Source organism: Ambystoma mexicanum, chromosome 12, assembly GCF_040938575.1.
Source record: "Ambystoma mexicanum isolate Mex_15411 chromosome 12, UKY_AmexF1_1, whole genome shotgun sequence".
NCBI classification, from domain to species: Eukaryota; Metazoa; Chordata; class Amphibia; order Caudata; family Ambystomatidae; genus Ambystoma; species Ambystoma mexicanum.
This window is the reverse complement of record NC_090936.1, coordinates 973,025,469-973,041,466: the sequence shown is the minus strand read 5'-3', so window position 1 is coordinate 973,041,466 and position 15,998 is coordinate 973,025,469. Positions and strand designations below refer to the sequence as shown.

Sequence of the window (15,998 nt, the reverse complement as noted above, 5' to 3'; positions counted from 1 at the left end):
GTAAGCAACTTATGAGTTTTTACAATATGGAGGTGTGAACTTAAATGGGGGATGGTTGTGTAAAGCATGGCATTTAAGCTGAAAACCCAATGAAAGAGTTGCCCATCGGGTAGCAGTCTAACATAGAAGGAGACATGGTACTAGCTGGGTAGCACAAAACAACATTTGGGGAAAAGTTGCAGGAAATAATTGCATGAAAATTTGAAAAGGGGAGTTAAATTAATAGAAGGGTGTTGCAGCTAAGGGAGCAATGAGACTGTGGACAACAAGGGGACACACACGTGCCAAAAGGACACAAAGCAGTGATAGTTCAGTAAGGCAACTTGAGTGATTTAAAATATGTTGCTAAGATGGAAATAGGTACATCCCAATCAAATCTCAAGTTTAAATCTACAAACTGGTGAAAAGACAAAGGGCCTCATTACATGGTAGGCGGTAAGGGATCACTGGCACCGGTAAGGGCACTGATGCCGGTAATCCTTTACCGCACTACTACGAGGTCCCTTAGCGGGTCCCTTCCTTAACGCCTGGTTTTACCAGGCGTTAAGGAAGGGACCCGTTGAAGGACTTCAGAGCTAATAACGGGCCTGCTAATAGCAGGCCCGTTGGGGGCTCAAATGGGAATGGGGAATGGATCCCGGAATGGGGTTTTACCGGTCCCGCCAAGGTCGGAATGAACTGGTAAGTCCCCATTCCCGGAAAACAGACCCGGAATGCGGTAAGGGCGTAGCCATGGCACTAATAGCTCCATGACTACCGCCTACCGTGTAATGAGGCCCAAAGTCATTGAGAAAAGCTTAAACCTTGGTTTGGTAGGTGCAGAAAGATATTTGTTCACAGAAAGTATTCATTTGGAAAAAAACAGTTTTCAGAAGAGGTTATGGTATATGTTTGTAATTTATACATTTTATTTTCTGCTTTTCTATTCTCTCTGAGGTGTATTGTCTAATGGATCAACGTTTTATAGTGAGTGAAGCATAAGGGGACCTTCTAGTTTTAGTTATGGAATATTCCTTTTTCCAATTTAAAGTGAAAATAATCCTAATCTAACTATAGCTTTACCTGATGCTAGCAACACAAAAGGATACACTGAAAAAATTACATATTATAAAAATGCAGACTGTTGTTTGAAATGGCTTACCAATTTGAATCAGGTGAACTATCACAGGCACTATACTTTAGTTCTGTGATCCAGTCATTATAGATGCTTAATTTTTCGTGAAGGAAAATATAAGGGGCAGGAAACTCAAAAGATAGTTATGTGCGGAGGTAAGTGCGCAGATTACAAACCACCAACATGTTTTAGACTTTTCTTTTTATTTGCTCTTTATCTCTTTATCTCTTGAAGCAAAGCATACTGCATGTGGCTTGTATTATACGTAGTTTTGCAATCTGTGTAATTGATGTTTGTTGTGAAGTACAAATCCCTGCCTCATTGCATTTAGACTGACTGAACAAATAGCATGATTAATCTTTCTTTAATACACAAAGTATGGAACTACAAAGAGGCCTGACATAGCTAATGTCAAGGTCTGAACCGACTATGAATACAAGGCAGCCATCCTCCAATATCTGCAGGCGATAAATCCCAGAGTCAATGCATGACAATTACAAGCCCTGGTCTAAACCTCTATCAACACATTAATACTGTGCACAATATGGGCATCACCTAATTACTCCTAAAGATACTCTATAGTTAATGTGGATCCAGATACAATAAATCTCATGCGAAGAGGAAAGTCAAACAGAAATGATAGGTTTACATATTAATTAGCAGGTTCTTTAACAAATACAATTCAACTCCTTCAGCAAGCCATTAAGGCACAGATTTCATTAAATTCCCTTCTTCCGTTGTAGAGTTTGACACTTTGACCCTTTTCCCTGTATACTAAACCATGCATTTTGCAAAATGTAGCATTTACATATAACATCTAAGAAGAGGGGACAGCACCCTCCAAAGACTTTACTGCACTTGACAACAGAATAGTTTTAGGTAGACAGATACGTTCCACTGTCGAAATATGTTTTCAACTGGCAGATAACGAGTTGGGATGGCTCTATATTTCAACTTTCTAATTCCAAATTAATGATATTAACACCTTAACATTTTGTCTATGAAACTGCAACAGTGCTTGCAACAGGTTCTGTAGATAGAGCAAATTAATTGCCTCTCTGTAATGTTAATTCTGGTTAGACGTTCTTCCCATGGATTCCTCATCTTTGATATCTATCTCCAAGCGTAGCTGCTCTTTAGAAAATATCCGATGCCAGGGCCCCAGCACAGCTCTGCGTCGGCTCAGCCCAACGTCTCTATGTGCCCCACGCCGGGCATGACACTGACGCATGTATATATAGAGGGGTGCTGTGACTTCAGTTCCACCCTTTTTACCTAGCACTCTGACGCTAAGAGACTGCAGGTTCAAGGTGTACTAGCTAACCGCAGAGAGGGGCAGGGAGGAATAGTGATCTATGGGAGGAATATCCATCAGAACGAACATTACCGAGAGGCAAGTCATTTGTTCTTCTAATGGACTCCTTCCTCCCACAGATTTCTCATCTTTGATAGACTCCCAAAGCAGTAAAATGACCTGGAGGAAACAAGGACACCACCTAACCCAAAAAACTCTAAAGGACAGCTCTGCTAAAATGAGTAACCTGACCAGACACAGAATCTATGCAGTAAGGCTTAGCAAACATGTGCAAAGAAGCCCACGTATCAGCTTGGCAAATATCAAGAACAACGACTCAACGTTGCAGAGCCGAGGTGGCGACCAACCTTCTTGTGGATTGAGTCCTGAGACCCTCAGAGACCTCCTTGCCAGCGACATTATAGCATTCTGAGATGCAGAGAATGATCCATCAAGACAGAGCCTGGTTGGTCACAGCCCTGCAAACTCATGCACAAGCGTTAGCAACAAAAGGCTGGCCATCGGTTCTAGCCTTCCTTGCCTGAGAGACTCAGAACTTGAAAGCCTGCACTGGATCTAGCTGATGGAAACTCTCCTCTGACAGCTCATGGAAACACTCCTCTGCTTTGGAACGATGAGGCAGAGAGAAGAAGAAAGGCAAATGGATCTTTTGAGAGAGATGAAAGTCCAGGACTTGGAAGGAAGTCAGCAGTCAGCCGTGTCCAGACCAGATGGTACAATCTGTTGGGAGGCTTCCTTGCTGTCCCCAATCAGGGCCTCAAATTCCTCAAGAATCTCCCCTTCAGGGATGTGCTCAGATGTCTCTACCATGACTGTCTGACCACAGGTCAGAGGAGAACTTGGCCAGATCAAATGCTGTGTTTACACAACAGAGACCAAGGATTGAAGATACAAAATTCTTCCTTCCACATGCATCCATTCTCTTGCTCTCCCTATCAGGGGGCAAAGATGGGAACGGTGCGGTCTTAAGGTTCACTGTAGCGGCCTGCCCATGCATCAAGCTTTCAGGTGATGCTTGGGCAGAAAGGAACATCTGGTCAGAGAGTGCCAACCTGTGCTTCTTTGCCAGGTCATGGACCACTGCGAGGATTGAAGCTGGTTTGGCCCACAGTTTCAGCACTGGACCCTCTTCTGCCTGATTAAAAGGCCTTCTCTTTCTTTGGGTCCTCGTCCAGGATGTCAGTAAGCTCATACCTTTGGACATTAAGAGGCTCACAGCCCTAAAGTATGGACCACCATCGTCATCAGGCACTGGAATGAAGCCTGTGGCTTGTCCGAGGTGGCAGCATGATGCATGTCCATGTCTGGTGAGGTGTCAAGGCCATTTGCCTGCTGCAAGTCAGCCGCAAGGTCCACCAAGTCCTCTTGTTCCCGATAAAATTATTCTGGGAAGTCACTGCCATCTGTAGGAAGAAGGGGCTCCAGCACAAATGGGATTGGGTCCCCATCCTCGTCACAAAAAGTCCTCCAAATGGGACATTTATGTTCTCCTGGGGAGTATGTGAAATTGCCTCGTGACTCTGGCGTCACCCAGTGCTGTCAGCACCATGGACAAGGTACCTGAGTTCAGAGGACCGACATCCTGAGACGAAACAGTGTGACCATTCGGTGTGACCTTTTCACGTCTGCTTGCGAATTCACTGCCGGCTCGTCTGAGCGCGGTGTGATCCGTCGGCTTAGTTGAAGATGCTGGGGCATCTGGTGCTGAGGCCGTGGCCACCAGCGTCGGGCTGAAGGCGCTGGAGCCTTGGCGAAGATGTCAAACATCTTCATCCTGAATGTCTCCCATTCCTCAGGGGTAGGGGACTGGGTGGGAAAATGTATCTGTAGGGCCTCTTCCTCAGGGACGTCTTTGGAGTGGTGGCTCCTCTTCTTCGATGATGAAGAAGAGTGATGCCTCAAAAAACCACCATGGGATCTTGACCTCTTGCAGTTTTTTTTCTTCTTCTTCTCCTTTTGTACTGGAGAACTTTCCTCTGTCCCACGGTCCGTGATATCAAATGGGGCAGTTTATAACCTCTCTCCTTGTGCAGTCCTGCATGTCGTGGCCTTCTTCAAGACTGTAAAGGCAAATGCGGTGTGGGTCCGAAACAGACATTTGACACCCGCAGTCCATGCAGAGTTTGAAACCTGAGGAGTTAGTCGGATTCTGCATTGCAACAAATACAAAGAACGTAAGTAAAAGATTAGAGAAATTGAACAAAGTTTCAGAGCAGTGTTCCTAAAACAAGTAGCGTGCACAGAAGCAAAGGAACTGAGGTCATGGGGCACAGCACCACTATATTAACTGGCCCCGACATCGTGTCAGGCGTGGGGCGCTTAGAGGGGTCGGGCAGAGCCGATGCAAAAGGTTTCTGAAGAACAGTGGTGCTGGGCGATAGATATCAAAGATGAGGAATCTGTGGGAGGGGGGAGTTCATTAGAAAACTAGTTTCTGTCTCTGTTGCTATCCTAGTTGAAAGATGCCAATTCAATTTCAGATCAAATACAAATGATACAATCTGATATAGTGTTATTAATTTGAAAAATATATATTGGTTAGGGTACCTTTACATTTTACACACTTGACTCTCTATTGCTGCGTCTGGGATTAAGGGTCTAAGTGACCACCTTTTGCCTTTAAGAAAACATATGAATTTGTCATCCACGAATAATGTCATGTATTCTAACAAACCAATGTTTGCTACTGAATTCTAAATTCCTGCTTACTTATTCTGTAGTGCTGGAGGTATGATTTCCACATTGCTAATTTTTTTCATTACTTGTAAAAGATTCTGACACCAAGGTAAATGTTATGTTGTTTTATTTTATTGGTGAAGCACATGTACAACACCCATCTCGTTTGTTTGCACTGGTGGTATCTGCGTAACAGGTAAAGCAATTAAAGCCATGGGAGAAAACCACAAGAGGATTCATGTGAGACGAATGAGTGGCTAAAAATGGAGCTGAAGATGCATCACAGAGACTTTTAACAAAGAGAAAAAATGAGTGTTTTGAGTGGTTTTCTAAACATTTTATTACTGGCTACTGACCAAAGCTTGACGCGAAGGCGGTTCCATTCAGTTGGCACAAAGATGGAAAAGAGTAAAATTAGGGTTCCTGAGAGAGCATACCCATTATCGAGACTGGACTGGACCAGGATAGTAAATGCTGTGACACAGACAGAAAAAGTAAGATAAGCGAGGATCTGGTGTAAAAGACGAAGATGATGAAAACAACACGAGGCACTCATTTTGTGATGAAGACAGGAGTTTCGCTTGAGTAGAAACTGTAGACTGCGGGAGGTCAACGAGGAAGAACCAAAGGCCAAAGGTTAAAGGTCCACATAAAAGGGATGTCTCTAACTAGTAGAATTACCAAAACCTCAGTTTTCTTGGAGTTTAGTTTTTGTGAGTTGGAGGACATACTACATGAAACTACTGTAAGTCAGTTGTCAGATCTAGAAGTGCTAATGCTATGAACCTGGATGGTTTACAAGGTTTGCATGATATTACATTCATACTGTGAAAGCTGTTTGGAAAGATTTTAAAAATGAACATAAGTCAATCAAAGAATTTTAAATGAAATGTAATGTGGCCATTGAGTGAATGTCAATAGCATGCACAAAATATGCAGAACTTAAAAGTGGTTGTGCTGTTCTTATACTGAAAGGTAACTTGTTTAGAATTTTCTCAAAAAAGACCCTCAGCCCAATAAAGTCCATAACGTCCCTAAAAGCCAAAGGCCAATGTTTAAACTCCTATATAAATCTCACTCAATAAAATCACTCGTAATCAGATTCTCTATCGTCAAATGAATCAAATATCATATATCATACTCACCCCTCAACTCTAAAGTTGAAGACCAACACATATGATCCAAAAACATTGACATGCAATAACCCTGAAAAACACCAATTGTCGAGGAAACATTCCCCCCACTGAGACCATTACACCAAACTACTGTAGTAAAATCAAACTCACACAATTCAAAGAACATGAAACTCAAACTGTTCAGAGACCACCTAAGCTAAACTATTTTGGGAACATGAATCTCAAACTACTCTGACAGCATGAATCTGAAACTATCCATAGAGGAGCAACCCCAAAATATCTTGAGAACACCAAACCAAAAAATCCTTAGTACACTTCACCATGGACAATCACCCCCAAAGTATCCTTGAACATTAATTTCTTGCTGCACTAATAACATCAGGCCAAAACATCTCAAAAACATCAAAGCAAAACTAACCTGAATACTTGAATATATCAAACACAATCAATTTTGACACCACCAACCCCGTACTATGATAAGATCATCAAAATCAAACAATATATAGAACATTAAACTAAAGCTATCTCCATACAAACAGACGATGTAGGAAAAAAGAACTCCAAAATGAACCTTTAAAGATCAAGCCAGACTCTTCTGAGAACAGCAAACATTAACAATTCTCATAAAATCAAACCAAACTATCCTTGATCATGGTATTCTAAAGGTATAGCTGAGGTAATTGGCATTAGGCCACACCAATGTTTCTTTGATTTTTTACTCTGAAAAGCAACACTGACTGTCACTTTAATACATCAACCCAAACCACCTATATCTAAATACTAATTTATGAAAACTACTGATTCATAGCATGTCTACTGATCTAAAATTTAGAAAGTGTAGAAATGTGCAAATGTAATTCTGTCTGTTATTTTGTGCAAATACTTGTATGTATAATCACAGATAATCCTAGCCAAGTTCTTTCACAAAAAGACCCTAAACGCAATTATAGATGATGCTAGCCAATATATGTTTTGCTCCAGAAGGTTCTTCTTCAGGGCAAACTAGATATTGGGCCTCATTACAAGGTTGGTGGTAATCCGCCGGTGCTACCGGCGGGTTGCCGCCGAACTCGTAACACTGTTTCCGGCACCTAGCTTTCCGGTGCCAGCGGGATATTACAAGTCCCAGCAGACAGGGTAGCTAGGTGTCGGAAACTGTTAGTCCCCATTCTCGTGTAGTCCCATAGGACTCCATGCGAATGGGTTGACAGAAGCACTTGCACCAATACTAACGGTGCTGTTGCTTCTGTGATAAGTCTGCCTACAGGAGCCGGTTCACCCGGCAGAGTCAGACCTGTGGGGCGCAGCGGCCCCGGCAGGCAGACTTGCAGTGTGGTGGTCCGGAAACAAGGGTGCGGTACGTTTACCGGCACCCTTGTTTCCGGACCGCCACACTTGTAATGAGGTCCATTGTGTTCACAAATTTCACATTAGTATTGTAATTCTAAATTCATACATATAATGCCACTGTGACAGTGACAAGAAATGAAAAAGTGCACAAACAAATTGGTCTAATTGGAGGAGAGACAAGACAACAAAAAATAACATATTCACCTGGGGAAGGGCGCTCAGTCAATCAGGTGGCTGAAATAGCGGTGAGAATACACAATCCCCGTCTGCAGTCCCAGCCAAGCGAGGCACTTCCCCAGGACTCAAATCTGAGCAACAATTTCAATTCATCAAGAAATAACCACAGGATGCAGTGAGTAATATTTGATCTGATCATATCTAAGAAATCGAAGAAATAAAGTAAATACGACATTGTGGTAAGGAACTCTGCTTTCATAATTAAAAAGAATATATGATTAAAATGAACAGTGAACATTTTAAATTTCATCTCCAATAGGTTTTGGATAAACAAAGACATGAAGTCCATACGTAATTAATGTTTGCTATATGATTGCCCAGCAGTGATTTTGGGTGAGTCCAAAACAGATATAAACATAGTAGCTTCAAACAAGAGGAAGCAATTGTGTTTCACTAATACTAGCATGATTTCACATTATCTTAGAAACCTGCTAATATGTTATTTTTTGTATTATTTCTCATTTGTTATTCAATCATTTTAGTTTGTACGCTTTATTTTAATGTTTGTCTATATGCCAGTGGTGTTTTATTCATGGATTAAGAATCACACTATTAATGTGATCTTTGTGAAAAAATATCTAAAGTTTCCCCAGAAGAAGCTCCAAGGGTGCGAAACAAGTGTTGGCTAGAATCAGCTATGATTGTGTTTAACGTCTCTGTGTGAAATAACATGCCTAGGGTTATCTGTGATAACGTTTATAGGCATATCTATGAAATGACACACAGCTTTGCATTCTTTTTTTCCTTGAAATCCGTTAGCTATAAACACCTAACTTAATTAACATTAAAGACATTTACATTATTTTTTTTTTATTTTTATTCATTTATTTTCAACATTTCCAAGAAACAAAATATACATCACCAAAAATTCAAACAGAGTACAAAACATAACATTCAGCTTTACATAGGTACGGAAGGACAATAAGTCCAAAGCATGTAAACATTTTGAAACATCTCAGATAATATAAGATACATTTTGTACCACTCTCAAAACAAAACACCTAATCCCAAAATAACTTTTAAAAAAAGAACACAAATTGCAACACATAACAACACAGAAACATAAAGACTACACACAGACTACATAAAACAGAACAAAAACAAAACTGGGGGAATCCTCAATCAATGCACATAAATAATATCAGATAGTCGGATCCAATGGAAGCAACTAATCCTCAGACACACAGTCACCATATAGATCTGTAAATGGTTTCCAAAGATCTCGATATTTATTCTCTTTTCCTTGTCTCACAAACATCACCCGCTGAAAGTTCCAATTCGCCACTCTGGGCTTCTTCCTCGTCTTCCACACCATCAGTATTTGTTTCACTGCAACCACAAGTGCTTTATCAATCAATTGTCCATAATGACGAGCAACCGCACAACGCCCCTTCCCTGACAACAGTAACACCTGCATAGGCATCCTGGGAAAACGTATCGATAAGATCGCATCCAGCCTATCTAACATACTCACCCAAAATTCTAACACCCGAGGACAATACCATAACATATGAATCAATGTTCCTTTCTCCTTCCCACATCCCCAACATAGGTCATCATCATTCAATCCTAACTTATACATACGCAATGGAGTCCAATACAGATGTCCCAACACCTCCAAATGAATCAATCTCAACCTGAGATCCAACCTACTTCTATAGCCTACGTTACACATATATTCCCACTCCTTTTCTGTAATATCACAGCCCAACTCCTGTTTCCACCACTCTAATGTTCTCCTGTCAGCATCAACATCCTTAGAACATATTGGCATCAAGCTAGTATAAGTACAAACCATTCGTGGCGATGACATAAGAATCTGACCACCCGCCTATACCACCTCCAACAGTCCCGACAACATTGCCAATCTTTCACTCAATAGAGCTTTCAACTTCGTAAACCTATTCAGTTCCCTCCCTACCAAATGAAACATCCTCTGCAACTCCTCGAATGATAATATACGGCCATCACGCACCACATCACTGATACATAAAATCCCTTTCGAGATCCAACTCCTCTAACAAAAGGATTTATTGGCAAATTGTAAACTCGGATTAAGCTAAATAGACACTCCATAGTGCAAGTACAAGTTCCCTTGAAAGAGACTCAACCACCACACCAAAACCTCTTTAGCCACCGCAAAAGTCGGAAGTCTACTATCCCTCCCAGGCAGACACCCCATCGAGGTAACAGCATGTAATGGAAACCATTCACTTTATACTTTTCTATAAGCACCCACAAGGGTTCTGGTCCACTCCCCCCTGAAAAATAATACGCAGTTTTTTTCAATATAAACCCTCTATAGTAGTGTTCCAAATCTGGGTACCCAAAACCTCAATTTTTAGTACTACGTGTCAAGATAAACTTAGGAATCTTAGGTCTCTTTTTATCTCCCCACAGAGGGTTTTGAAAAGCACAATCTATACTAGCCAACATTTTTTTCGAAAATTTCAGAGGCAAAGATTGCACAACATAAAGTACCTCTGGTAAAAGAGTCATCTTAATAGCGTTGACTTTAGCCCAAAACCCCATCGGTAATCGCTCCCATCTCCTAATATCTTTACTCAAACTAGCCACCAATTTACCTACATTAAATTCCACCATTGTTTTGACATCCTTAGTCAGATATACACCCAAGTATTTCACATGTGATGTAGTCCATTTACAATGCCAATCCAAAAAATGACCACGCACACAGGTACTAGCGATTGGAAACACCTCAGTTTTGTCCCAATTAATTTTATGCCCCAACAACTCACTCACCCTATCAAAGATATTTTTCAGTACCACACTACCTCGCTCAGGATCCGCAAGAACCACCACCATTTCATCTGCATATGAAAGGACTTTAACTTCCACATGATCAAATTCCAGGCCCCTAATACCTCGTTCTCCACGAATATATGCCAACAATGGCTCCAAAGCAAGATTGAACAAGTAGGGTGACAACGGGCACCCCTGTCTAGTTCCCCTAGTCAACCCAAAAGCTTCAGACAAAACACCATTTACCCAAATCCTAGCCTTGGCACCACTCTGAAGACAACTGATTATCCCCAGAAATCCATTCCCAAACCCCATCCGCCTCATTGTAAACTGCAAAAATCTCCAACTCACTCTATCAAACGCTTTCTCCGCATCCATAAAAATCAATGCCGCATCAGACAGATCTTCCTGTTTCAAACTCATAATATCAATCAAAGTTCTGATATTATCATAACCAAATCTGTCCCGCAAAACCCCACTTTTACATTATTTAACATACTTTGCTTTGATTTCTTAATGAAGAGATGGGTTAATGGTTGGGAACAATTTCAAAATTCCAGACTGTTAGTGTCAGTGTTGTGGTTCAACTACAGGTCGTTTGTGTCCATGTGGCAGATCCTAGCTCACCCAACCCACCAGGGCCACAATAGGCTGACAGTAGGCACTGGCAGAGGAAGTGAACCAGGTGCAACTTCCTCCTAGTCTTGAACCGGGGACCCAGTCAACGAAAAAGATGATAGTACAAAACTGGCATCCTGCTGAAAGGCCTCCTCCCACCCCTTACCCTGGATGCCCCCAAATTCCTGGAAGGTGTGTGGTGAATGCAAGTAGTTCTAAGTTCCTAGGTCTGTTCCAATATGGGGACAAGGGAAGGGATGCCTGCCTCGGGTGGCACAAGGACACTGAAAAAGGGGAAACGTATGGCCCTAACTCGGGTGGCACAAGAACACAAGCTAGTATGACACACAAACAAAATGGAATTGTTGAAGCATAGAGTGAACACCAGGAGCAGAATCAAGGTTTGTGAAAACACAGAAGATGTTTCAAGTTAGTCTTGCTAATAGGGGAATCCAAAGACTAGTCCAAATGCAAATGAGCAGGTTAACATCCAAGCAAAACAGTCTGATCAATATACTTTACAGTCAAGGGAAAGCTAGAGCTGAATCCAAATAAAAGTTTGCAGGTTCTCAAGTACCAGTAAGTCACAGGTAGAGTATTGGAAACATTCTGGGATGTCGATAAATACTTGAACCCTGAAGCAGAAAGCTTCAGCAGAAAATGTCATAAGCTTCAGTGTATTTTCGTTGCACAGTATAAAGTGATTACAATAGTAGCAGTGGGCACATGGAAAGACTATGATCCAAGTGAATAAACCATAACCAAGTATTTGGACTCATCCTAAAGAGGAAGTAATCAACAATGTGCTCCAGGTGCTCACAGCTTAACCTGGACAAAAACAGGTTCAAGGGATCAAGATAGGAGCTGGATGCAGTAGCCCACATAAATGTCTCAGCATATAAGTGATGTGATCAAATGTTCTAGTATCTGAAGCCATAATATCTGCTGAATGAAGGATTGCTCTGCAGGGATTAGGGGTGAATAGCAGAAAACTAGCAAGGAATAAGATTTTAAAATCAAATAGAAAAATGAAAAGAGCTTAAATCAGAGTAAAAAGTTTAGTTGAAGGAAGAACAGATTACATACCTTTGGTGATATTCTTTCTCATGGATATGCCCTTCTTCCTAGATACGTTTTCTTGAAGAAAAAATCCTACCAGGCACAGAATGGCTTTGGCGAACGATGCGTTAGTGCACCCACTTCTGCCTGTCGTTGTTAGTGCCCATAATGATAGCTGAAGTTTGTAAAGGGAGCCGAATAAACAACATTATGTACACTAACTCATATCGCTCAGAGGCCAAGGAAGGTCACTTCATAGGCCACACAAATGTCCAGAATTTGAACATGACCATGCAGAGCTGAGGTAGCAGCTTCAAACCTTGTGGAACCAGGACATCAGGACGTAAGCCAGGAGCAAATAGCCCTGCCTTTGTGTGAACCAGCACAACTCACAAATTGATTATCAAACAAAACACTTTCACCTTTGAGTTGTAAAAACTTGAGTGCCATCTTTTGGTCAAAATGATGGAAAGGCTCTTCCTCCTTAGAAGGATGAGGAAGACAAAGTCTGGAAGACCTGTTTTCAGAGCAAGATTAAATTCTGTAACCAATTTTTGAAAAGAAAATACTGGTTGAGGAAAACCCTAGAAGGAGTATGTTGCTTACCTGTAACTCCAGGTACCCATCATTGGTATCTTTCATAGATGCATATGCTCTGAATATTCCCCAACGTCAAGCTCAGAATACTCAGTTACATACTTCCTAGTTTTACATTAAAGAAAAAAATTCCTTGCTTTGGGTCATTTTGTACCCAACCAATGGGACCTTGAGTGCTCAGCTCCACCCCAGAGGCCATGTTCTGATTCTAACCAATTAGAGTACATGACTTCAACCTTGTAGCCCAGGTGGCCTTTGCATTTGAATCTATGAAAGATACCAAGGGCGGAGCACTGGAGTTACAGGTAAGCAACATGCTACTTCTCCAGCATTCGATCTTTCATAGTTGCACATGCTTTGAATAGATTGCAAAGCAGTATACATATATTGGTACATTCTTAGGCAGCATGTAGTGGAGGTTCGACTTACTGGAACAGATGGTGCAGCAATGCTCATCCCACACCAGCGTTGATTCTTGCTTGGGCAACAGTAGTGTTTGCAAATGTGTGAGGCAGTAGCAGCCCTGAACATTTCTTCCAGGGTAATCCTAGCAAATATGGCTGTGTCGCTCTGGTATACTGAGTGCAGACTATGTTGCAGAAGGGTCTGTTAGCCTTCTTAGGACAAAACGAAATTGTCGAGGTTATCCACCTCGATATACTCATTTTCGAAATAGGGCTTCCCTTATTAGAGGATCCACACACGATGAACAATTGTGTTGTTTTCCTAAATTCCTTTGTTTTATCAATGTAATACTTAAGCGCCCATATGGCATCTAGGGAGTGAAGGGAGTTCTTAGCTGCTGAACTAGGATTTGCAAAGAATGTTGGTAGTAGAACAGCGGATGAGTTTATGTGGAAATCAATTGGTAGTTTTGAAAGGAAGCCTGGGTTGGTTTTAAGAACCAGTTTGTCCTTGAACAAACATAGGCAGAGTTCATAGAGAGAACGCTTGGCTCTCTGACACTAGCCTTGCCGATGTGATAGCTGCCAAAAAGGCTGCCTTACATGAGATGTGCATTATGTCTGCTTTGTAAAAGAGTTCAAAGTGCAGTTTTATGAGCATAGTTAAAACTGTATTTAGACTCCATCTTGGCACTGCTTTTTTGATTGATGGGAAGGTGTGCAAAAGCCCCTCCATAAGTTGCTTGGCTACTCTCTGACTGAACAGGTGGTTCTCCCTGATTGTGAGTGTAGTGCAAAATGGCGTCTAAGTGTACTCTAATAGAAGAGTGATTCAAGCCACTTTCCACCAAGGACAAAAGATATGGCTACATTTCGTGAAGCTTTACTTTGAAAGACATATATTGCGTTTGTCACACAATGCAGAGAAACTTTTCAGTTTTAGTGTGTGTGATTTTGTAGTTGACATAGCCATTTCTGACTGCATCAACATTCTCAAATTGTCTGGAATGTCTAGGTTTCCAAACGCCGAGAAGTCAGGAGCCACGCTGTTGGGGTGAGTGATCTAGGATTGTGATGATAGATTTGACCCCTGGTCCTGAACAGCAGGTAAACTGTCTGTGTTAGGCGTAGCAGATTTAATAATGAGAAGAAAATGAGGTTGGAGTGACATGACGAGCTGAGCTGTGCGGGCTATGAATCTGATTCGACATGGATTCCGCTTGATGTTTTCCAGTGGAAATGCATAAGCTAACCGCCCTGGCCCTTTCCGAGGGAACCTGCTGGCAAATATTTTGCATTTTTTTGTTTTCTCGAGTGACAAATTAATCTATTTGGAATTTTCCACACTTGTTGAATATATTTGCTAGTTGTTTGCTCTGTATGCCCCATATTTGGTTCCCCTTTCCTTGGTTCTCACTCAATAACTGTCTCTTTCTTCATTTTGTATTCTTATCTCACAACCCTCATTACAGGATTCTATGCCAGGCTTTCGCATTCTTCACCTTTAAACTCATAGGGTAATTTCCCTTCCGTCCATGGTATTCGTTTCCAGTCTTTAACTATTTCCCATACTGGGTTGCTCGTTATTTTCTGTATCTGTTTTCTACCCTTCCAGTTAAACAGTTAGTGATATCTCGTCTTTATGATTGGAACGAGTTTCTCTCTTCATATAATCTTGTCCCGGTCGCCTCCCACTTTTCCCGTTCTCCTTGGTACCTCCATATATTTAGGGGACGTTGCGGGGCTCGGGCAATCCTCTTCGGATCTGGTTTCTTTTGCGTTGGGTACGTCGGCTTCCTGTCCTCGGCTTCCCTTCTGGCTGCTTCCGTGTATGAGTGCTGTTGATAGGGAGCTGCTTGCCCTCCCTGCTGTGATGGTCTCGGAGTTCTTCACCGGGAATCCTGCCCACGTCAATCTGCATGTGTCCAGACCACCGCCTGGTACAGAAATCCTGTCTCCTGCTTCTATATATATATTTTTAATAAAATATCTCCCCAACAGTATGCCCGTTGTTGTGTACGCCGAGCCTACAGCATCTCACTCTGGCGTTCTTTGCATCCTTGAAAGCTGCGGGCTCCATGGCCCATCTGTGCTCTGCCTCACCCAGGCGTGATCACATCAGGGTGCTTCCCCTGCATGTGACACTCTCTCTCATTACTCCACTTGGCTCTGTTAAATGTATGTTTCTCCTTAATGAGACATCTTCTTTTCCTTTTCCAAATGGGTTTGTTTCAGTATTGCCTTCAGCCAAATATGCACGGATCACATAATTCTTCACAGCAGGTAGTCCCCTATAGGCTGCTATGGTGTGTGGCCTCACAGGCATGGGAGTCCTTGTCCCCTAAGGGAAAGTCTCTCCCAGTGAGGTCCCACTTACCCTGACCCATACGAAGGGTCTTGCGAAGCAGGCTCACCACCCTAGCCTCAAAGGGGGAAGCTTCCCCTTGGGGAGAAAGGACAAATACACACGATTCATCACATTTCCCAGTTTGGACATGTATGTTCTGACTAAAACCACTGGGGTTATTTTGACCCTGTGATCATGTAAAGTATGGTTTGTACTCTTTTCTGTGAAGGCCTGACTAGGGAATGTGTTGTGGAGTAAAAGGCCCCAGAAAGACCAATTTCTGTGGCTTCATGTGTGATTTGTCATAGTAGATGGAGAAACTGTGTGTGTTACAGATTGGGATGTGATGGTTGTTTTTAGAGCTCAGACTAACCAATCATCC

At 42.0% G+C, this 15,998-nt stretch overlaps 1 protein-coding gene across 5 annotated transcripts in view; it reads left to right on the top strand.

The window, feature by feature from the left end:
* Positions 1-15,998, top strand: part of SHANK3 (SH3 and multiple ankyrin repeat domains 3) — a 3,072,962-nt gene that overhangs the window by 2,437,779 nt on the left and 619,185 nt on the right. The window lies entirely within an intron of this gene.